Source organism: Mustela nivalis (assembly GCF_964662115.1).
Source record: "Mustela nivalis genome assembly, chromosome: 14".
Lineage (NCBI taxonomy): Eukaryota > Metazoa > Chordata > Mammalia > Carnivora > Mustelidae > Mustela > Mustela nivalis.
Genome location: NC_139033.1, coordinates 88181841 through 88204522, shown reverse-complemented (window position 1 = coordinate 88204522; position 22682 = coordinate 88181841). Strand labels below are relative to the sequence as shown.

Here is a 22682-nt window from a genome sequence, read left to right as displayed (position 1 = left end):
TGGAAGTGTATTGAATGTTTAAAGAGGAGTTCACAAACTCTTGCAAAGTATAAAAGAGGAAAGAACATTTCCTAGCATGTTTAAAAGTCACAAAAAAATTAGAGATTGATACTCCTTATGAATGCAAGATGAAAAAGTCCTTAAAATGTACTAGCAATCTCAATCCAGCAACATATAAGATTATGCACCATGACCAAATGGAATCTATCCCAGGATTGCAAGGTTATTTCAATACATGGAAATAAATCAATTTAATACGTCATATTAAAAGCCTTAAGAACAGGGGCACCTGGGTGGCTCAGAGCGTTAAAGCCTCTGCCTTCGGCTCAGGTTGTGATCCCACAGTCCTGGGGTGGAGCCCCACATTGGGCTCTCTGCTCAGCAGGGAGCCTGCTTCCTCCTCTCTTTCTGCCTGCCTCTCCGCCTGCCTCTCTGCCTACTTGTGATCTGTCAAATAAATTTAAAAAAAAAAAAAACTTAAAAAAATAGCCTAAAGAACAAAAGCCACATGATGATCTCAATATATGTATAAAAAGCATTTGACAAAACCCAACAACTTTTCATGATGAAAACACTCAACTTAGAGGGCAATTTCATCAACCTGATTAAGGGCATCTATGATAAACGCCACTGAACATTATACTTGACGGTGAAAGACTGGATGCTTTCCTCTAAGGTTAAGACAAGGCAAAAATGTTCACAGCTCTAATGTGACAGCTCTATTCAACACAGTACCAGAGGTAGGGTGCCTAGGTGGCTTAGTCGGTTAAGTGTCTGACATTAGCTCAAGTCATGATCTCAGGGACCTGGGATAGAGTCCAGCATGCGGCTCCCCCCTCAGTGGGGAGTCTGCTTCTCCTTTTGCCCTTCCCCCTGTTTGTGCTCTATCTCAAATAAGTAAATAAAAATCTTTTAAAAAATAAAATCTTAAAAAAGAAACAAACTAACCAAAAACAACAATAAAAACCAGTTTTAGAAGTTATAGCCAGGCATTAGCCAAGAAAACAAAAGGTACCCAGATTAAAAATAAGTAAAATTATCTCTGTTTGCAGATTACATAATCTTTATGTAAGGAATCCACGCAAAAATCTGTAAGAATTAATAAGCCATTTCATCATGGTTGCAGGATACAAGATCAATACATAAAAGCTAATTAAATTATTTCTATACAGTAGCAGTGAATGATATGCAAATAGAATTTAGAAAACAATTCCACTTACATTAGCATTATTATAGACTGAACTGTGCCCCAAATCATATATTAAAGTGCTATCCCCAACCTGACTATATTTGGAAATGGGGTCTTTATGAAGGTTTTTGGAGATGGGGCCTTTAAGAAAGTAATTAAAGTTAAATGAGGTCAAGGGTTAGGATCTAATATGATAGGACTAGTGTACTTACAGGAAGAAGAGACACCAAAGATTGATCTCTGTCTCTACAGATGCACAGAGGAAAAGCCACATGAAGACACAGGGAGAAGGTGGCCATCTGCAAGTAAAAAAGAGAGGTCTCCAAGAAACCAAACCTGCTGACACCTTGACCTTGGTCTTCCAGTCTTCAGAACTGTGACAAAATACTTTTCTGTTGTTTAAGCCACCCAGTCTGTGCTTCTTCTGTTATGGCAGTCCAAGAAGGCAAACAGAAGCATCAAAAAGAATAAAAAATTCAGGAATAAATTTTAAAAAGTAAATTTAAAGAAGTTCAAGACCTGTACACCAAAAACATCACTAAAAGAAATTAAAGAACAAAATAAATGGAAAGATACTCCGTCCATGGATTAAAATGGAAATACTCCCTAGTCTAGATCCAATATAATCCCCATCAAAATCCCAGTTGCCTTTTTTGCAGGAACTGACAACTGATTCTAAAATTATTGCAAGGGACCCAGAATAGCCAAACAATCTTGAAAAGAATGAAGTTGAAAGTGTGAGACTTCCAACATCCCTGATCTCAAAACTCATCACAAGGCTACAATAATAAGGACAGTGTGGTAGTGGCAAAGAGTGGACATATATATCAATGGAAAAAATAATAAATGGAATAATGGAATAATGGAATAATAAATGGAAAAATAATAAATGGAATAAACCCTCGTAATTATAGTCAATTCATTTTTGACAAAGAAGACAAGACAATTCAATGGGGGAAAGAACAGTCTCTTCAACAAATTATGCTTGGATAAGTGGATATTCACATACAAAAAGAAGAGAAGTTGGAGCTCTACCTCACATTATATATGAAAATTAACTCAAAATAGCCTGAAGATCTAAATGTAAGTATAAAATTCTCAGTAAAAGGCACTGGCACAAATCTTTATAACCTTGGATTGGCAAAAGTTTCTCATATATGACAGCAAAAGCACGGGCAACAACAACAACAAAAACAAATCAATATCATCTGTGTATTAAAGGACATCATCAAGAAACTGAAGATAACCCACTGAATAGAAGAAAATACTTCAGAATTATATACCTGATGAAGGATTTGTATCCAGAATATATAAAGAACATTTACAACTCTACAAGAAAAACACAAATAACCCGATTTTAAAGTGGGCATAGGATAGAATACACATTTCTCCAAAGAAGAAATACAAATGACCAGGAAGCACATGAAAAGATGCTCACCACCATTTGGTCACCAAGGAAATGCAAATAAAAGCTACAATGGCATATCGTTTCATACCCACCATGACAACTATTAAAAAAAAAAAAAAAAGCTGGGGGGATGGAAATGACGAGACAAGAATGTGAAGAAATCAGAACCCTCATACACTGCTGATGGGAATGTAAAATGGTGCAGCTGCTTTGGAAACAGTCTGGCAGTTCCTCTAAAAGTTAGATATTAAGAATTACCATATGGTCCAGCAATACCACTCCTACATGTATACCCAAGAGACATGAAAACATATATCCACTCAAAAACTTGCACACAAATGTTCATAGTAGGATTATTCTTATTTATTTAGAATTAAAGTACAGTTGACATATAACATATTAGTTTCAGATGTATGATACAGTGATTCAACATTTAGGTACATAATAAAATGCTCACCATAGTAAGTATAATTACCATCTATCACCATACAAAGTTATTATAGTATTTCGGACTATACTCTCTATGCTTCAGTTTACATCCTCATGACATATTTATTATTGGAAGTTTCTACCTCTTAATCCCCTTTACTTATTTCACTTCACACATTCCTCAACCCCACTCCCCTCTAGCAACCACCAATTTATTCTCTGTATTTATGAGTCTGTTTCCATTTTGCTTTATTTGTTCATTTATTTATTTATTTATATTCCACATATAAGTGAAATCGCACAGTATTTGTCTTTCTTGGATTTATTTCATTTGGCACAGTATTTTCTAGATCTATCCATGTTGTTGCAAATGGCAAGATTTTATTCTTTCAATAGACAAGAGGGGAAGATGGCAGCAGAGCAGGAGGACTCTGGGCTCACCTTGTCCCACAAATACAATTAGAAAACTATGAAATCATCTGAAATAGCCCAGACATTGATCTGAAGACTGGCAGAACAAACTCCACAACTAAAGGCAGAGGTCACATGGAAGAGAAAATAGGAAGTATAGACACGTGGTTTGGGAGAGAAATGGATTGGGGCCCCTGCAGTGGGAAGGAAGCTGTGGTCAATGAGAAGGGTGAGAGACAGACTAGCATACAGGGGAGTGCACAGGGATAACATATCCTCATAGCTATTGGCTTGGAAAGTGGAAGGGCCCAAATTTCATAAGTTCTTCCAACCACCGGGGCTTAAGCCTGGAGTTTTAAAGGTCAGTGTGCTTGGGTTTGGGAGAGCTCAGAGGACACTGGTGCTGCTCTTGGAGAAAAGGCAAGGCAAACAGCCCACAGACATATGGCATGGAAACAATGATCTGAAGGGCACCTGGAGCACAGAGTGGGGAGGTTAGTTGCTCACCTTGGAGCATTTCCCAGGGTGGCAGCATTCACAGAGAGACCCCTCCAGGAACAAAGGAACTGCCTGGGGCATTTCCCTTCCCCTTCCCTTGGCATAACCACAGGGACACCTATGTGAACCAGCACAGCACAAACACACTTGCTACCTAACTTGCTTACAAGCTCTGCAACCTCCATGCTCCAGAAGAACCACTCCTCCTAGTCACATCTAGGTTCCAGTGCAGCAGGTCCCCTCCCCAAGATGACTAGCCCAAATCCCTGCCAAATCCACATCTCCTGACCCTGGAGTCTTGTGATGCCCCAGTTCCAGTGGCAGTGGCAACAAGTCTCATTTCACAAGCAGACCGGAGCACACCTATTTAAAGCGTACCACTCTCAAACCAGGAACCAAACATTGCCTCCAACAGGCAAACAGAGCCTCTGTAGGTAACTAACCTGAAGGATAAAGTGGCCAGGACATACTATCAGAGTGCATGCAGCACATATTGGAGACACTCCCAGAAGGGTGACATACTGGGGAACAGGAAACACTACACTGCAAGACCTCTTTCTTCACAAAGCCATTACTCTCAAGAACAGGAGACATAGCTGACTTTCCTAACACAGAGAAACAGGCATAAAGATTTAGACAAAATGAAAAAACAGATGAATTTGTCCCAAATGAAACAGAACAAAGCCACAACTAGAGATCTAAGTGAAACAGATATAAGTCACATGTCTGATGGAAAATTTAAAGCAATGGTCACAAGTATAGTCACTGGACTTGAGAAAAGAATGGAGGCTATCAGTGAGATCATTAACACAGAGATAAGAAATAATACAGCAGAAACAAAAAGCTCGATAAATAAAATGAGAAACACACTTGATGGAATGGAAGCCTAGAAGAAGCAGAGAAAGACACAGTAATGGAAAGTAACCAAGCAGAACAAAAGACGGAAAAAAGAATTATGCAAAATAAGAACAGACTTAGGGAACTCAGTGACTCCCCAAAACATCGTAACATTCAAATTATAGGAGTAAGGAGAGAAAGAAAAGGGGCTAGAAAATTTATTTGAAGAAATAATAACTGAAAACTTCCCTAGATTGGGGAAGGGAAAAAATATCCAGATTCAGGAGGCACATAGAACCCCCTACAAAATCAACAAAAGTAGATCCAAACCAAGACATAGTGTAATTAAAATGGCAAAATATAGTGATAAAGAAAAAATGTTATAAGCAGCAAGACAAAAGAAGAACAGTTATATACAAAGGAAACCCCATAAGGCTATCAGTGGATTTTTCAGCAGAAACTATCTAAGCCAGAAAGGCATGGCATAATAAATTCAAAGTGCTGAAAGGGAAAAACATGCAGTCAAGAATACTCTATCCACCAAGGCTATCATTCAGAATAGGAGTTAAAGAGCTTCCCAGACAAACAGAAATTAAAGGAATTCATGACCATTAAACCAGCTCTGTAAGAAATATTAAAGGGGATGCTATCAGTGGAAAGACCAAAAATAAAGTATGAAGGTAGGAAAAACAAAGCAATAAAAATAAATATTTTTTTTCCTTTTTCTTAAAGATTTTATTTATTTATTCATTCATTAAAGATTTTATTTGAGAGAGACACAGCATGAGAACGGGGAGGGTCAGAGGGAGAAGCAGACTCTCCACCGAACAGGGAACCCAATGAGGAACTCGATCTTGGGCCTCCAGGATCATAACCCGAGTCAAAGGCAGTCACTTAACCAACTCAGCCACCCAGGCACCCCAAAGATTTTATTTGAGAAAGAGAGAGAGCAAGTACGAGTGCACAAGCAGGCGGAAGGCAAGAGGGAGAGAGTCAAACAGACACCTTGCAGAGCAGGGAGCCCGAACTGGGGCTCCATCCCTGGACCCCAGGATTATGACCTGAGCCAAAGACAGACACTTAACAGACTGCGCCACCCAGGTGCCCCTAAAAAGAAATATTCCTGTAAAAACAATCACTCGAGGAACTCACAAAATAAAAGGTTGTAGAATAGGACACTATTTATCTAAAATGTGAGGAGGACAGGAGTGAAGAATAGATTCAAACTTAACTATCAATTTAATATAGACTGCTAAATACAGAAGATATATACAAAAACTAATGGTAGCCACAAATCAAAAACCACTAAAAATATGCAAAGAATAAAGAGAAAGAAATCCAAATATATGACTAAAGAAAACCAGGAAACGATGAAAGGAAAAATACATGAGAGAATCAGAGAAAATCTTTAGAAACAGCCACAAAACAAGAAATAAAATAGCAATAATATCTATCTATCAATAACTACTTTTAATATTGGGAGCCTAAGTCCTGGTATTATAGGAGGATTCTTCAGTCACTATGTCAACTGGCATAGTTGTTTTCCTTTCTTACTATGATGAAGATCAGGGATCTAAACTTATCCGAAAAACCAGAGGCACCGCATGTTCCCGCTGGAATGGCGGGGTTTGCAGCAATCGTTGCAAATGGATTATATAAACTGAAGAGCAGGGGAAATACCAAAATGTCTGTTCACCTGATCCACATGTCTGTGGCAGCCCAAGGCTTTGTTGTGGGAGCAATGACTCTCAGTATGGGCTATTGCACTCATAAGGAATTCTGGGCAAAGCCTAACCTTAGAATAAGAGAAACTCTCTTGGTTTTGTTGGTGGTGCTGCTTTAATTAGGCATCTCATATTGAGTTTATATGTTTATGTTGAAAATAAATCATTTGAATGGGTCACACAATTAACACCGTAATTTAAGTATCGGCCTCCTTTCTTGCAAGCTTGTTCTGCCAAATTACTAGTGACCAGGTAATTAGCTAGGTCATTCAGGAGAGTTAAATTAGCACATGTCAGTTTAAAATGTACTTGCTAGTGGTAAAATATGCTCCTTCTTAAACTCTTCTGATAAAATCATTTATAAAGTGGACAATTTGCCAATCCTGAAGTACTTCGAGTTGCTGCAGAATATCACTGCTGCAGATATCACATGCTTTTGATGTTATGTAGGAATCCCGTTTAACTGTGTTCCGCCTGTTCTGCAGACTGACTGAGTACTTCAGTTTTTAGGGCCGGTTGGCCCTTAACCCTTTCAGAACAGAGGATGGAATATAACATTATAAGCTTCCCCACAACCAAAAATGCATATATTTAAACCAAACCTAAAAAGCCGATAACAGCTGCTTAGAAGTAGTATTTATTTCAGAATCATACTTGTAAATATGAGAATAACTTAACTGTGGATCCCAGTTTAGCTTTTTTTGTAATTGCAGAGTTATATTTATGCTGCTATTGTAGTTGAATAATTTTTAAATGTTATCTTGAAAAAATATATATTTTAAGTACAAATGCAAAGGTTAAATGAAAAGTAATTTTTTAAATGTAAAAAAAAATTACTTTCAATGTAAATGGACAAAATGCTCCAATCAAAAGACACACAGTAACAATAGATTAAAAAAAAAAAGAAAAGAAAAATAAGATCCATCTATATGCTGCCTACAAGAGACTCACTGTAGACCTTAAGACACCTGCAGATTGAAAGTGAGAGGAATGGAGAAACTTCTGTCATACAAATGGATGTCAAAAGAAAGCTGGAGTAGCAATACTTATACTGGACAGAACAGACTTTAGAATGAAGCCAAAAAGACGAAGAAGGGCACTGTATCATAAGGGGTCAACCCAACAAGAAGAAAGGACAAGACATGCACCCAACATGGGAGCATCCAAATACATAACACTGTTAATAACACACAGAAAGGATAATAATACAATAACAGTAGAGAACTTTCACACTCCACACACAACAACAGACAGATCAACTAAACAGAAAAAATCAGGGGTGACTTCGGCTCAGATCGTGATCCTAGGGTCCTGCAATCGAGTCCCACATCAGTCTTCCCCTGCTCTCTGGAGAGCCTGCTTCTCCCTCTCCCTCTGCTGCTCCCCTTGCTTATGCTCTCTCTCTGTCAAATGAATAAATAAAATCTTAAAAAAAAATCAACAAGAAAACAATGGCTTTGAATGACACAGTGGGCCAGATAGATTTAACAGATATATTCAGAACATTCCATCCTAACAGCAGAATACACATTCAAGTGCACACAAAACATTCTTCAGAATAGATCACATATTAGACCACAAAACAGATCCCAACAAGTTAAAAAACATGTAAGTCATACCATGCATCTTTTCTGACCAAACACTATGAAACTAGAAGTCAACCACAAGAAAAAAATCTAGAAGGACCACAAATACATGGAGGTTAAATAGCAAGCTACTAGACAACTAATGAGTCATCCAGGAAATAAAAGAAGAAATAAAAAGTACATGGAAACAACTGAAAATGAAAACACAATAATTCAAAACCTTAAAACAGCATATACCACAGAAATACAATTATTATATAATATTATGAAAAACTACATGCCAACAAATTGGACAACCTAGAAGAAATAGGTAAGTTCCTAGAAATATATAAACTACCAAAATTGAAACAGGAACAAATAGAAAATTTGAACAGACTGCTTGCCAGCAAAGAAACTGAATCTGTAATCAAAAAACTCCCAAGAAGGGGCGCCTGGGTGGCTCAGTGGGTTAAAGCCTCTGCCTTCAGCTCAGGTCATGATCCCAGGGTCCTGGGATCAAGCCCCGCATTGGGCTCTCTACTCAGCAGAGAGCCTGCTTCCTCCTCTCTCTGCCTGCCTCTCTGCCTACTTGTGATCTCTGTCTGTCAAATAAATAAAATCTTTAAAAAATAAAATAAAATAAAATAAGTGAATAAGAGTTAATACCTACTCTTCTCAAATTATTCCAAAAAGTAGAAAAGGAAGGAAAATTTCCAAATTCCTTCTATGAGGCAAGCATTACCCTGATACCAAACCAGGTAAACAGACCACAAAAAAGAGCTACAGGCCAGTATGTCTGATGGACATAGATGCAAAAGTCCTCAACAAAATACTAGCAAACCAAATCCAACAATACATTTTAAAAAATCATTAAAAAAAATTTCACCACAATCAAATGGGATTTATTCCTAGATTGCAAGGGTGGTTCAATATCTGCAAACCAATCAATGTGATACATCACATCAATAAGAAAGGATAAGAACCATATGATATTTCAATAGATGCAGAAAAAGCATTTTACAAAGTACAGGAGTCATTCATGATAAAAATCCTCACCAAAGTAGGTTTAGAAGGAACATACCTTAACATAATAAAGGCCATCTATGAAAAGCACACAACTAACACTGTTTTCGAGAGCCTTCCCTCTCAACACATTTATTCATCATAGTACTGAAAATCCATAGTACTGAAAACCACAGCAATCAGACAACAAAAGCATCCAAATCAGTAAGAAAGAAGTAAAACTTTGACCATTTGTACATGACATATCATACACAGAAAACACAAATGACTCCACCAAAAAGCTGCTAGAACTGATACACAAATCCAGTAAAGTCACAAGAAATAAAATCAATATATAGAAACCTGTCACATTTCTATACACCAATAATGAAGTACAGAAGGAGAAATTAAGGAACCACTCCCATTAACAACTACATTAAATGTAGTTAAGATAGCTAGGAATAAATGGAACCAAAGAGGTAAAAGACCTGTATTCTGAAAACTATAAAACACTGATGAAAGAGATTGAAGATGACATAAAGAAAGGAGAGACATTCCACCCTGATGGATTGGAAGAACAAATATGTTTAAGTGTCTACCCAAAGCAATCTACATATTTAATGAAATCCCTATCAAAATACCAAGAGCATTTTTCACAAAACTAGAACAAATAATCCCAAAGTTTGTATGGAACCAAAAAAGACCCCAAAGAGCCAAAGCAATCTTTAAAAAGAAAAGATGAAGGCATCACAATTCTAGACTTCAAGTTATATTACAAAGCTGTAATAATCAAAACAGTATGGTACTTGCACAAAAATAGACAAGTAGATCACTGGAACAGAACAGAAAATCCAGAAATAAACCCTCAATTCTATGGCCAATTAATGTTCAACAAAGCAGGAAAGAATATCCAATGGAAAAAAGACAGTCTCTTCAACAAATGTTGGGAAAACTGGACAGTCACATGCAAAAGAATAAAACTGGACTACTTCTTACACCAAGCACAAAAGTGAATTCAAAAATGGATTAAAGACTTAAATGTAAGACCAAAACCATAAAATCCTAGAATTTCTGTGACTTCTGCCATAGCAACTTTTTTTCTAGATAGGCCCCACAAAGGAAGGGAAACAAAAGTACAAATAAACTACTGGGATTACATCAAAATATAAAGCTTCTGCCCAGTAAAGGAAACAATCAACAAAACTAAAAGGCAACCTACAGGGCAGCCTTGATTTTGGCTCTGGTCATGATCTCAGGGTAGTGAGATCAAGCCTCCAGTGGGCTCCCCACTCAGCAGGGAATCTGCTTGAGTTTCTCTCCTCTCCCTCTGCCCCTCCCTCTGCTTGTGTGCGCTCTCTCTAAAATAAATTTAAAATTAAAAAAAAAAAAGGCAATCTATGGAATGGGAGAAGATATTTGCAAATGACATAACTGATAAAGGGCTAGAATCAAAAATATATAAAGAACTAAAACTCGGGTGCCTGGGTGGCTCAGTGGGTTAAGCTGCTGCCTTGGCTCAGGTCATGATCTCAGGGTCCTGGGATCGAGTCCCGCATCGGGCTCTCTGCTCAGCAGGAAGCCTGCTTCCTCCTCTCTCTCTCTGCCTGCCTCTCTGCCTACTTGTAATCTCTCTGTCAAATAAATAAATAAAATCTTTAAAAAAAAAAAAAAAAAAAAAAAAAAGAACTAAAACTCAACATCCAAAAAAGAAAAATCCAATTTAAAAATGGGCAGAAGACATGAACACATTTCGCCAAAGAAGACACCCAGATGGCCAACAAACACCTGAAAAGATATTCACCATAATTTACCCTAGTGGGGGGTGCCTGGCTGGCTCAGTCAGTAAAGCCTCTGTTTCTGGCTGATCTTAGGATCCTGGGATCAAGTCCCATGCTGGGCTCCCTGCTCAGTGGGAGACTGCCCCTTTCCTTCTGGCCGTCCCCCTACTCGTGCATGCTCTCTCTCTCTCTCAAATAAATAAATAGAATCTTTAAAAATAGTAATAAACTTATCATCAAGGAAATGCAAATCAAAACTACAATGACACAGCACCTGTCAGAATGGATAAAATCAACACAAGAAACAACAGGTGTTGGCAAGGATATGGAGAAAAGGGAACCCTCTTGCACTCTTAGTGGGAATGCAATCTGGTGCAGCCACTGTGGAAACATTATGGAGGTTCCTCAAAAAGTTAAAAATAGAACTACACCATGATCTAGCAATCGCCATATGGAATATTTACCCAAAGAATACAAAAAACACTAATTCAAAGGCATACATGCACTCCTTATGTTTTTTGCCGCATTATTTACAAACTATGGAAGCAGCTCCAATATCCATCGATAGATGAATAGATAAGGAAGATGTGGTAATATATATACCAGCCATTAAAAAAGAATGAAATCTTGCCATTTGCAAAAACATGGATGAAGCTAGAGAGTATAATGCTAAGTGAAATAAGGTGGTTAGAACGAGACAAATACCACATGATTTCACTCATATGTGGAATCTAAAAAAAGAAACAAATGAGCAAAGGGGAGGGTAGACAGAGACAAACCAAGAAGCCAACTCTTAACTATAGAGAATAAACTGATGATTACCAGAGGGGAGGCGGATGGGACATGGGTGACACAGGTGATGGGGATTAAGGAGTGCACTTGTTGTGATGAGCACCAGGTAATTAAAATAAAAACTTTTTTTTTTTTTTTAAGATCTTATTTATTTGAGAGAAAGCCAGGGCATGAGGGTGTAAGGGGCAGAGGGAAAGGGACAAGCAGACTCCCTGCTGAACAAGGAGCCTGATGTGAGATTTGATCTGAGGACCCTGGGATTATGACATGAGCTGAAGGCAGACCCTTACCTGAGCTACACAGGTGCCTGTAAATTAAAACTTAAAAAAATTTTTAACTCTTTTCTCCACATCCTCATTAATACTTGTCTTTTTGCTAACAGCCATTCTGACCCATGTGAGGTGATATCTCATTATGATTTTGATTTGCATTTCCTTGATGATTGGAGATGCTGAGCATCTTTTCATGTGTCTCATGACCACCTGTATATTTTCTTTGGAAAATGTATATTCAGGAGGATTATCCTTAATAGCCAAAAAGTGGAAGCAAGCGAAATGTCCATCAACTTATGAAGAGATATACAAAATGTGGTATATACATGCAATGGAACATTATTCAGCCATAAAAAGAAATGAAGTCCTGATACATTGATACATGCTATAACATGAGTAACATACTTTAAATTTTACACCAAATGAAAGAAGCCAGATACAAAAAAGCTATATATGGTGGGATTCCCCCTATGTAAAATATCCAGAATAGTCAAATCTATAGAGGCAAAAAGTAGATTAATTGTTGACAGGGGATAGGGGAGGAAGAAATGGGGAGTGACTGCTAAAGCATGGGGTTTCTTTTTGGGGTGATAACAATGCTCTGGAATTAGCAGTGATGATTACATCACTTTCTAACTTTACTAAAAACCACTTATTTGTACACTTTAAAGTGGTGAATTTTGTTTATATGTAAATAAAAGGTACATTTAAGAATGAGGATGTTTTTCTGTATGTATACGAGAATAAAAAGCTAACAAAAAAAGACACTGATTTCAAATTACGATAAATGGAAAAATAATACTAACAGAAATAGAAATTTGCAATGCATCTTTTCAAAGATCAACCCCATTATGTATAATTTGAACATACCCAGTACATCACTGGGATTATCTGGGATTCTTCTAACAACATATATGCATTCATTTGATGTGTGTTTATTGAGCATGTCATATGTATAGGCACTCTTCAACAAAGGGGGAGAGATGTCCACAGATTATTGATAAGGTCATATGTTGAACTCTTTCAATGCAACTTAATATAGTAAATCTTTCTGTGGTGTGTACTGACGTGACCAAAGTTAATGTAGCCCCTGGCACATTTGAGAATACAGCTTTCACAGGAATCTGGCTTTCTGGGACAGTTTTCTTAGGTGTAAGTCACAGTAAATCTCTAAATGATGTCTCCTTGAAATTCTTTCTCCCTCCCATTTTTAAAAGCTATGTAGGCAATCTTCCTGTAATACCTTACTCACTTTCCAGTTGTTAAACTTTTTTCTTGGCAGAAAGGAATTGCTTTTTGTTTGTTTAATGAGGAGAGATGTTAGAAAAGCCTGCCCTGGGGGCACCTGGTTGGCTCAGTCAATGAAGCTTGTGACTCTTGAAGTCAGGAATTTGAGTTCCACCTTGGGTATAGTGATTACTTAAAAAATAAATAAGTAAAAAATAAGTAAATAAAGGGGCAATTACTTACAAAAAGAAAAGAAAAAAAGTTTGCCTTAGATGTCTTATACTTGTATTCAATTTTCTCTAAGGTCATTAAGTATTCTGAATCTTGAATTAAGGACCTTCTCAACCAGAGGTCATTAATACTTAAACAATTATCATTGAGTTAGTATAAACTAAGAGAAGAAAAAAGGCTCCCATAGGGCTGAGGCTACACTATGCTCTCACAGGAGTGCTAAGCAATGTTTTTGGTAACTGTCATTTTCCAAACATCAAAATGTGTAGAAAGTAAAGGGGTTCAAAATATAGGCTATCAATACTGCGGTAAATTTTGAAAGTCACCTCGGCTCAGATCTCGGTGCGGATGTACCAAGTAAAAATCATGTAAAGCCAGTTTAAAATCTATTTCATTTGAAACCTTTTCTATTAAATGATAAACATTAGGAGGCATAAAATAATTTTACATGTCACCAAAACCTCATAGTCAGCAGGAAAGAAAACCAAGTAGCCAAATGAGCATTTCTATAATGTTTCAGAATTATTACCTTCCTTGACATCGTGTCTTAGTCAGGGCACTCAAGCAGGCAGCAGCTTGTCACTTATAGCCCCTGTCATTTCCTATTCAGTTCATTAAACCCTAGGTTTTCCCCAGAAACATACAACCCACAAGGAGATTCTTCTGCCAGTTAGAAAAGATCAATTCAAAAGATGCAGAAATCAATATGCAACTCTGAATGGGCATGAAGGCCATAACAAATTGCCACCTACACATGGAATTATATTTTGTAGATTGACTGTGTGGGCAGAAGCAGCAGTAGCTTATGTTAAGATCTTATAGTTGGGCTTATTTTATATTGACAGGCTTATTTCATACTGACTGGCTTCTCGTTGGCTGAGAAAGAATGGATCACGTTCAAAAGCTAAAGCCAAGTTGGCAATCCTTTCTTTTTGTCTTTCTCTCTAAAAATTACCCTAGGGACGCCTGGGTGGCTCAGTTGGTTAAGCAGCTGCCTTCGGCTCAGGTCATGATCCCAGCGTCCTGGGATCGAGTCCCACATCGGGCTCCTTGCTCAGCAGGGAGCCTGCTTCTCCCTCTGCCTCTGCCTGCCATACTGTCTGCCTGTGCTCGCTCTCCCCTCCCCTCTCTGATAAATAAATAAAATCTTTAAAAATTACCCTAAACAGGGGCGCCTGAGTGGCTCAGCCTCTTGAGCACCTATTTACCGGTTTCAGCTAGGGTCATGAGGGTCTCAGGGTCTTGAGATCAAGTCCTGCCTGGGGCTCTGTGCTCAGCGGGGAGTCTGCTAGAGATTCTCTCTCTCCCTCTCCCCTTCAGCCACTCCCTCGACCCCTCCACCCTCAGGATGCAAGCGCACACACTCTCAGATAAATAAATCTTTCTAAAAAATTAATTCAAAAATAAAAAAATAATTCCCCTAAATAAGTTAGGCAACATCGCCAGTTTATACATGGAGGCCTGATTCAAAACTTCAGTTCTTTAAGTCATTTTGCCTCTCTTCTCAGTGATAATTAAAATTCTAGGACTCCAGAGTCACATTCATAAACACATTTATAAATACCACTGACCCCCCCAAACATACCACATGACTAGTATATGCCCCAGTGGAGACTAGAATAAAATAACACCCTACTGTGGAAATGAGGGCTGGCACTCTCCTTTTAACCAAGAATAAGGCATTTGGGATAGCTAAGACAACATTTAGCTTTCAAAAGCATGCTGCTACCAGGAATGGAAAGAAAGGATCTTACACCTCCTTTTCTTTCCTAAATCGAAAGCGGTGGGCAAAATGTCTGCATTTACTGGTTTGAAACTGTCAAACCATTGCCAAAGAATGAGCAAAGCAAATTACATACACATGCTCAACTCCTAAAATGCTACCTCCTTTGTGAAGCTGTCTCGATTCATTATTTAGCATGCATAGCTTTCTTCTCTACATCCTGTCTTATAATTTATACTTCCACTGATATTTGTATTAATATTTTCTCAATGAGTAATGTGTTTACAGGTATCTTCTCTTACTAAACTGTAAACTTCCACAGCTCAGAGACCAAATTATCATCTCTCTGGTTCCCAAAATGCGAAGCAGAGTGATTTATAATGGCAGGTGCAAAATAAATGCTTGATGAATGAATAAATATGGTGGTGTTATGATTGGAAGTTACGATTTAAGAGTTCTAATAAAAGTTGAAAGTAAATAGGGTAAAGAAAGCACCCGTCTTTTCTCTGTATTTGGTATCATGATTGTGTACACTGAAGAGGGATATGCATCTAAAGATTTCCTCTTGAAAATACATTTTATATTCAATCTATTTTTTTAATTTTTTATAAACATATATTTTTATCCCCAGGGGTACAGGTCTGTGAATCGCCATGTTTACACACTTCACAGCACTCACCAGAGCACATACCCTCCCCAATGTCCATAACCCCACCCCCCCTTCTCCCAATTCCCCTCCCCCCAGCAACCCTCAGTTTGTTTTGTGAGATTAAGAGTCACTTATGGTTTGTCTCAATCTGTCTGTTTTTGACAACCTTCAAGTAAACTATCTTTAGGAGAAGACTTTCAAGCTTACACTGAACTTCATCAGGAAATTTCCAATCAGTCAGAAAAATAGTATCTACTTCCTATGACGAAGAGTGCTATTAGATGCCTCAGAAAAAAAACTGCAAAATCCTAACAGCTGAGAGCATGACACCACAAGACTCTACCAACCAGGCACTGCCTATATAAACTGATCAAGAAGAGAAAAAGACGAAACCCTGAATTTAACTGAGAAGGAAATTGGTCTTTAGTTCTCAAAAAACAAGGGCTTAACTAGGGACTGATTAATGAGGAGTAACAACTGTTTCAGGTACACAGAGTAAGAAGCAGCACATGTGTCTAAAGAGAGAAAGGCAATGAAAATCATCTCAACTAAAAATTCTCTTCCCCCGGACACCTGGGTGGCTCAGTGGGTTAAGCCGCTGCCTTAGGCTCAGGTCATGATCTCAGGGTCCTAGGATCGTGTCCCGCATTGGGCACTCTGCTCAGCAGGGAGCCTGCTTCCTCCTCTCTCTCTCTGCCTGCCTCTATGCCTACTTGTGATCTCTCTCTGTCAAATAAATAAATAAAATCTTAAAAAAAAAAATTCTCTTCCCCACTGTTTTAATTTGTTTTACATGTTCTCTTACTATTGGATACAGGGTTTGGCCAAACTTTAACAACTGGTTATTTGGAAATTTCTACACAATGATCAATTTCTCCCACAATGTGCATTTTTTCCTTCCAAAACAAACAAGATACTTTGACAGGTACAATCTCCAGGCTCTTATTGAAAGGTACAAGAGAAAATGAGTAATTGAATATCATACAATACTTTTGAGTTCATTAGGCCATTATCACCTGGGGTAGATTTAATCAAAAGATGAAGAGTACAAGCTCAAAAGCTTTTTAGTTGACAAGAAGCAAGTCTTTGGCTTGGGATTTTTGTGTTTCAGTTGTAAGTCAGCTTCACAGAAAAGTAATCAGAAACTAGATTGGCCAGAGATTAGAAAAAAGCCTTGAAATGAAAGGTGTAAGACCATGGGTCCTACTTGTGATTTTGGTCTCGGTATTAGCAAGTATAGGGACTTTGCACAAACTACTTAAAACTCTGATCTGTAAAGTAAGGGACTAGACTAGTAATTCCTAAAGCCCCCTGTGGCACTCTCCATTTTTCATTGTCTAATATTGTTCCTTAAGTCATAGACTGGTTCTTTCAACTATATGAATACCTTCAATGAACATAATAAAGGACAGTTTCTGCCCTGAAGGAGGGGATAAGTCAGTGAGAAAAGTGAAGACTCGACTCATAGCTTCTTGGTGCTCATTCATCCATTCAAGTTCTAAACAAAGGTCACAGGAGTGAGGAATGAGAATGAATAGGAGCAGGAATGAGAATGACAAGGAGCAGAAGAAACTCCACCTAAGCTCTTAGAAGGGAGAAAGGAATTCACTTTTTCAGTCTACCAATGCTGATTGAGTGATCCCTCTGTATCAGGCACTGAAGATCCTAGAGTGACCCAGACAGATCAGGCCTCTATTAAAGCTTATTTGCATTCTTAGTGGTGAAGAAAAACAGATTAGCAAATAAATGAAATCCAGATTGTGATAAATTTTAGGAAGGAAAACAACAGTAATAAGAGAGGGTCGGGTGGGATGAACTATCATTAGCATAGGGGTGAGGAGGAAGGCTCTTTGGAGACAGGAAGCTGAGACCCGAGCGCAGATGGGAACAAGGACAACCAGCATGAAAGGAAGTGGTTAAATACTGACTCCAAAAGGGCTGGAGCAGACAGACCATCTGCCAGGCTGGAGCTTAAACAGCAATTACTTCTGGAAAGTTTAGGATTTAAAGCAGTCATTCTCAACCAAGGGCGATTTTGCCCCTCAGGGGATACCTGACTGCGTCTGGAGACATTTTTGGGTTGTCACAATGTGGCAGGGAGAGTACCACTCCGGAGGTTGAGAAAACCTGAACTAAAGAACCATTACAGCCCAAGTTATGGTTTTCGTCATTCTGTTATTAACTCATGTTTTTACCAACTTGGGTCTTTTTTCCTTTACTGCAGAAACAAAGTAAAAACAGGTTTCAAGTGGGCCCATGCTTCAGCCACTCTCTAAGGAGATCCCACCGCAGAGGTTCAAGGGACTCCGCGAACCTCTGAAAAGTTACACAAGGTAGTGACTATGTCCCCGAGTGCGCGGGAAACGATCTGAAGAGACCCACTACCCAACTGCTCACGGGGGTCACCCCTGCGCGGAAGGGGCTGGATTAGGCGCAGTGGAAGGGGAGAACAAAGTCAGGTTTCATTTGCGTAATTAAAATCGATGTTCAAGATAATGCAAACTGGGGTCCATGCTACGGAAGAAGTGGAGATGCCTCAAGGATTAAAACCTCTGCCCCAAGACTTCTAGCTCCCGCTGCTGGCTTCCGCATTAACACCCGTTCCCCAAGGCTCTAGACGCTTCTTCCCCGACGCCACCCTGCGCTGGCCTCAGACCTCTCTGCCCCACCCCCTCGCCCCGGTCCGGGTCCCAGTTCCAGGCTCTCTCACCTGGCCCCGCCCGCGTCGACCGTAGGCCCCTCTAGGCCCGCAAGGGCCTCCCCGCCACCGCCTCACCTGCGTGGTCAATCGTCTCCCCAAGCTGTCCTCGACGTACCGGTTTGCCCAGGCAGAGCGGCCGGGAGTGGAAGGCCTCGCCAGGGTCTGTGGGTGGCGTCACGAGCCCGCGCGGGTCCCTCAGGCCCGGGAGCGCGGGGCCAGCCCTCAGAAGGGCGAGAAAGGCGGCAGCAGAGACGCTGCGCCGGCGACCCGAGGGCATGCGGCCGGGAAACCGGGGAAGGAAGCCGGGCGCGGAGGACGCTGACGCTGAGGGAGCCGGGCCCATGAGGGGTCCGTTAGCGGCCGCTCGCCCCTTTTTGCATATTCATGAAGTCAAACGGGGCGGACCGCCCAGGAGGCTGGCAGCGGAGCTGTCATGAATTATTCATGAGTAAGCGTCTCATCCCGCCCAAAAAGACCTCGTTGACTATTCATGAGCCCGAGAGGGTTTGGGCTGGAAAAGGCCGTTGAGTAGCCACCCTTCTGCGAGAGGCGTCGACGAGCTGAGGTGAGGGCTGTCCAGACGCTAGGGCTCCGGAGAAAGAGGGCGCTTGAGCGTCCTCAGTTTCTAGGCTTAGGTTAATTTTTTTTCTTTCCCTTTCCTTTTCCTTGCGACTTTAAGTTTGATGTGAAAGTATTTCGCTGAAGCCCGAAGTACTCTGAGGAGAAACGGGAAGGTGGGGGCTGAGGAAAAAGACAAAGGGAAGCTTCTAGATAGCACCCCACCCCCTCCTTCAATTCCCGCCCTCAGCTCTAGACTTTGAAAAATTTCACATGTAACGGGGTTGGGGGGGAGATGGGGGGGGGGGAGAGCGGAGAGAATAGTAGTGGGAACACCCGCATTCCCGCTATCAAGGTAGCTGTTGTATTCAGATTTGGGTGGGAAGGAGTGAGTCTTGGTGAGGAAGCAACAGCGGTAATTAGCGGCCAAGCAGTGGGTGAGGCCAACGATGTCTGTGTATTGCTGGAGGTCGGGAGTGGAGCCTTGGGGTGTTTTCTCCAGCCACGGATTTGTTCTGCCAAATCAATGCCTGGCGTAGACCCAAGAGGTGACAGAGCTGGGGATAGGTCCCCACGGAATGGCCTCGCCTCCTTTGCTACATTTTCCAGGACGTGCCATTTAATCTCCATGGACTTTAGTTCCCCAAACAGTACAGGGGGAGAAAATGTCTTGAAATGCAAGATCAGCCAATCACCGACCTGTGTTCAAATGTGCAGCACATGGGACGAGATGTGCAGTACACGGTGCACTTGGCTGGTGAAAACGGAGATAAAGCACGGTTCTTGCCCCTACAGGAGTTTTTTATTTAATTAGGCTGAGTCTAATTTCTCCCCAACTGATGATCAGTCTCTTGATATGTGAGCAGTATTTTACATCTTTGCAATCCTACATGGTGCCTGGCACATAGTAGTCACCCAGTAAATGTTGAATGAATGAATAATTGAAGTAGCCCGAAGAAGATATTAAAAAACCAAAAGAGCATGAACAAATATCCAGTTAATATAGTGGAAACCATTTTCTCTGAGTGAGTGTGGAAAGGGGGAATTAGAGCCAAATGGGATTTGTTAAAATGGTGAATAATAACTTACAGAAGCAAACTCTGTGAAGCCTCTGAGTAACTGGGTGACCTCTGACAAACCAATTTCTTTTGCTGGACTTCACTTTCCTCTTCTTTATAGTTTTATATTTTACATTTAAATCCATGACCCATTTTGAATTAATATTTGTATATAGTGTGAGAATTAGGTTGAGAGTTTGTTTTGGTTTTTGGGTGTTTTTTTTTTTTAAAGATTTAATTTATTTATTTGACAGACAGAGATAACAAGTAGGCAGAGAGGCAGGCAGAGAGAGAGAGAGAGAGAGAGAGGGAAGCAGGCTTCCTGCGGAGCAGAGAGCCCGATGCGGGGCTCGATCCCAGGACCCTGAGATCATGACCCAAGCCGAAGGCAGCAGCCCAAACCACTGAGCCACCCAGGCGCCCTGGGTGTTTTGTTTTGTTTTGGCCTATGGATGTACTGTTGCCCCAGTACTATTTGTTGAAAAGACTATCCTTCCTCCACTAAATTGACTTTCATTTTCTCTAAAATGAAGGGATTGGATTATCTATTTCTCCTTTCCCTTCCAAGTCTATGACGCTGAGCCCATTTATGTCAAAATGTACTTTCTTTGTGTAAAGCTGTCCTTTGTATCAGGCAAGAAAGGTCACCTAGTTGCATTTTAGAATCCAGCAGTTAGATATTGTTCATTTGATAGAAGGGAGATTTTCTTGTTAAAAAAGTGGTGTTGGATGGGGTGCCTGGGTGGCTCAGTGGGTTGGGCCTCTGCCTTCAGCTCGGGTCATGACTGGGATCGAGCCCCGCATTGGGCTCTCTGCTCCGCAGAGAACCCGCTTCCTCCTCTCTCCCTGCCTGCCTCTCTGCCTACTTGAGAGCTGTCAAATAAATAAATAAAATCTTTAAAAAAAAGGTGGTGTTGGAAGATTGGGGAAGATGTGTGAGGAGCATTAGAAAATCAACTATTACTGTCTTTGTGCAAACATAATAAAACTGGTTTTTGCTTCACTCAGAATGGCCAAAGGCAGGGGGCAGAGAATGGCTTAGGCTTTAATATGCTGAACAATAGCTGGTTAATCTTTATCTGAATCTTGGATTCACACGTACAAGGGTAAAAGAGTAAGCAATTGTATCACCATTATAAATAGGGCAGTTGAGATGTAGGTCAAGAGGTAAACCTAGCATGAGTCTTTATCTGAGAAAGCACAGAAATCTTACCTCCTTCTTCAAATCATAATTCTTGTCACAGAGGGACATATCAAGTACTAAAGTGAATGATTATTGTTGCCCTGTGAAGTTTCAGATGTTTGTGGGTCAAATATGCAAACAAATACATATAAGTGAAAGACAGTTGAAAGTTAGAGTTCTGCTCTTAAAATCCATAAATATGAAATCTCTCCTAAGCTTTTAGATAATGAGTTAGAAAAAGGTGATAAAAAAAAACATCAGAGTTATTCTCTGAGAGTACATGATCTGTAGTGTCATACCTCCTGGGGCTGTCAGCTTGTGAGCTTTCAAAACTAAACAGGAGTTTGTACTTGAATAGGAAACTTCCACAAAACAACTGCTCAAAGAGGAAAAAACAGTAGCAACAGAATAATTAGAGGTTGAAAAGAGCCTGTCTATTTAAAAAAAATTATTTAGATATGTTTTGCTATTCTAAAGCAAGCTCATTCTAGAACAACAGAAAAAGACACTACTGTATTTAGAAATAAGCAAGCAAGCTCCACAACTAGGAAGACACTGGTAGTGCATCATTTTAAAAGGAATGAAACAAAAAAGGAATTTCATTTTAGGGAGTCATTATAGAAAACCCCTAAGTTGTGAGTCAAAGTTTCTTGAATTTTATTCTCAGTTCTACCACTAAGTTTTTGACCCTGAGTAAGTCAGTTGACTTCTCTGGACCTTGATTTCCTCATCTAGAAAATTAGATGTTTGTATTAGATGACATTTAAAGCTCCTTCTATCTCTAATAATCTGTAATTCTTTTCTAGATACTTAATACTTCCTTGTTCTTGTATTAACTCTCTATTGATCCAGCAAATATTTATTGAGCATCTATTTTGTTCCAATACTGTGATGGTGCTGAGGATTCAAGAATGAGCTGAACCAGACATAAAAGGTCATACATTACATGATTCCATTTATGTGAAATGTTCAGAATAGGCAAATCCATAGAGATAAAATGTAGATCAGTGGTTGCAAAGGGGCAGGGGAGGGGGAGTAGGAAGTGATTGGTAATGGGCGTGGGGCTTCTTTTTGGGATAAGAAAAATCTTTTGGAATTAGTAGTGATGGTTGCAAAACTATGAATATACTAAAACTCACTAAATTGTACCTTTAAAAAAAAAACACAAAAAATAAAGAAGGACCTAGACAGACACAACTTTACCCTCATGTTAGCTCACAGACAGGGTGGGATGGATGTATAAATGCAACCATGATAGTGAATATGTTACAATGGGCACATAACCCAACTTGGTGGTGGTGGTGAGTAAGGAAATAGTTCTTTGAGAACACTATACTCCATATCTAGGAGATAAGTAGGAATTGAGAATGAAGGAGAAGGTTTTGGGTGGAAGGATTATTGCAAAAACCTGAAAGCTGGAGAGAATATGGTTTAGGATAACGAATGT

General features: G+C 39.7%; 1 protein-coding gene, 1 long non-coding RNA gene and 1 pseudogene across 9 annotated transcripts in view; 2 read left to right on the top strand and 1 right to left on the bottom strand.

Annotated features, from left to right (window-relative positions):
- The window catches only part of LOC309847585, a 49753-nt gene extending 30991 nt beyond the window's left edge, over nt 1-18762 (bottom strand). The window contains exon 1 of one of the 2 annotated variants that reach the window (XR_014302503.1): nt 18512-18762. This is a non-coding gene — a long non-coding RNA (uncharacterized lncRNA). The remainder of the gene's footprint in view (nt 1-18511) is intronic. The other variant, XR_014302504.1, reaches the window with a different exon arrangement.
- On the top strand, nt 6294-6980 carry LOC309847965 (HIG1 domain family member 1A, mitochondrial pseudogene; annotated as a pseudogene). Its single transcript has one exon. The product of its transcript is annotated as an HIG1 domain family member 1A, mitochondrial pseudogene (transcript).
- Nucleotides 18763-18791: 29 nt separating the features above from the next.
- HORMAD2 (HORMA domain containing 2) overlaps nt 18792-22682 on the top strand; it is a 90935-nt gene continuing 87044 nt past the window's right edge. For 5 of the 6 annotated variants that reach the window (XM_082698146.1, XM_082698145.1, XM_082698144.1 and 2 more), the window contains exon 1: nt 18894-19001. The gene's annotated coding sequence lies outside the window, so the exon portion shown is untranslated. The other variant, XM_082698142.1, reaches the window with a different exon arrangement.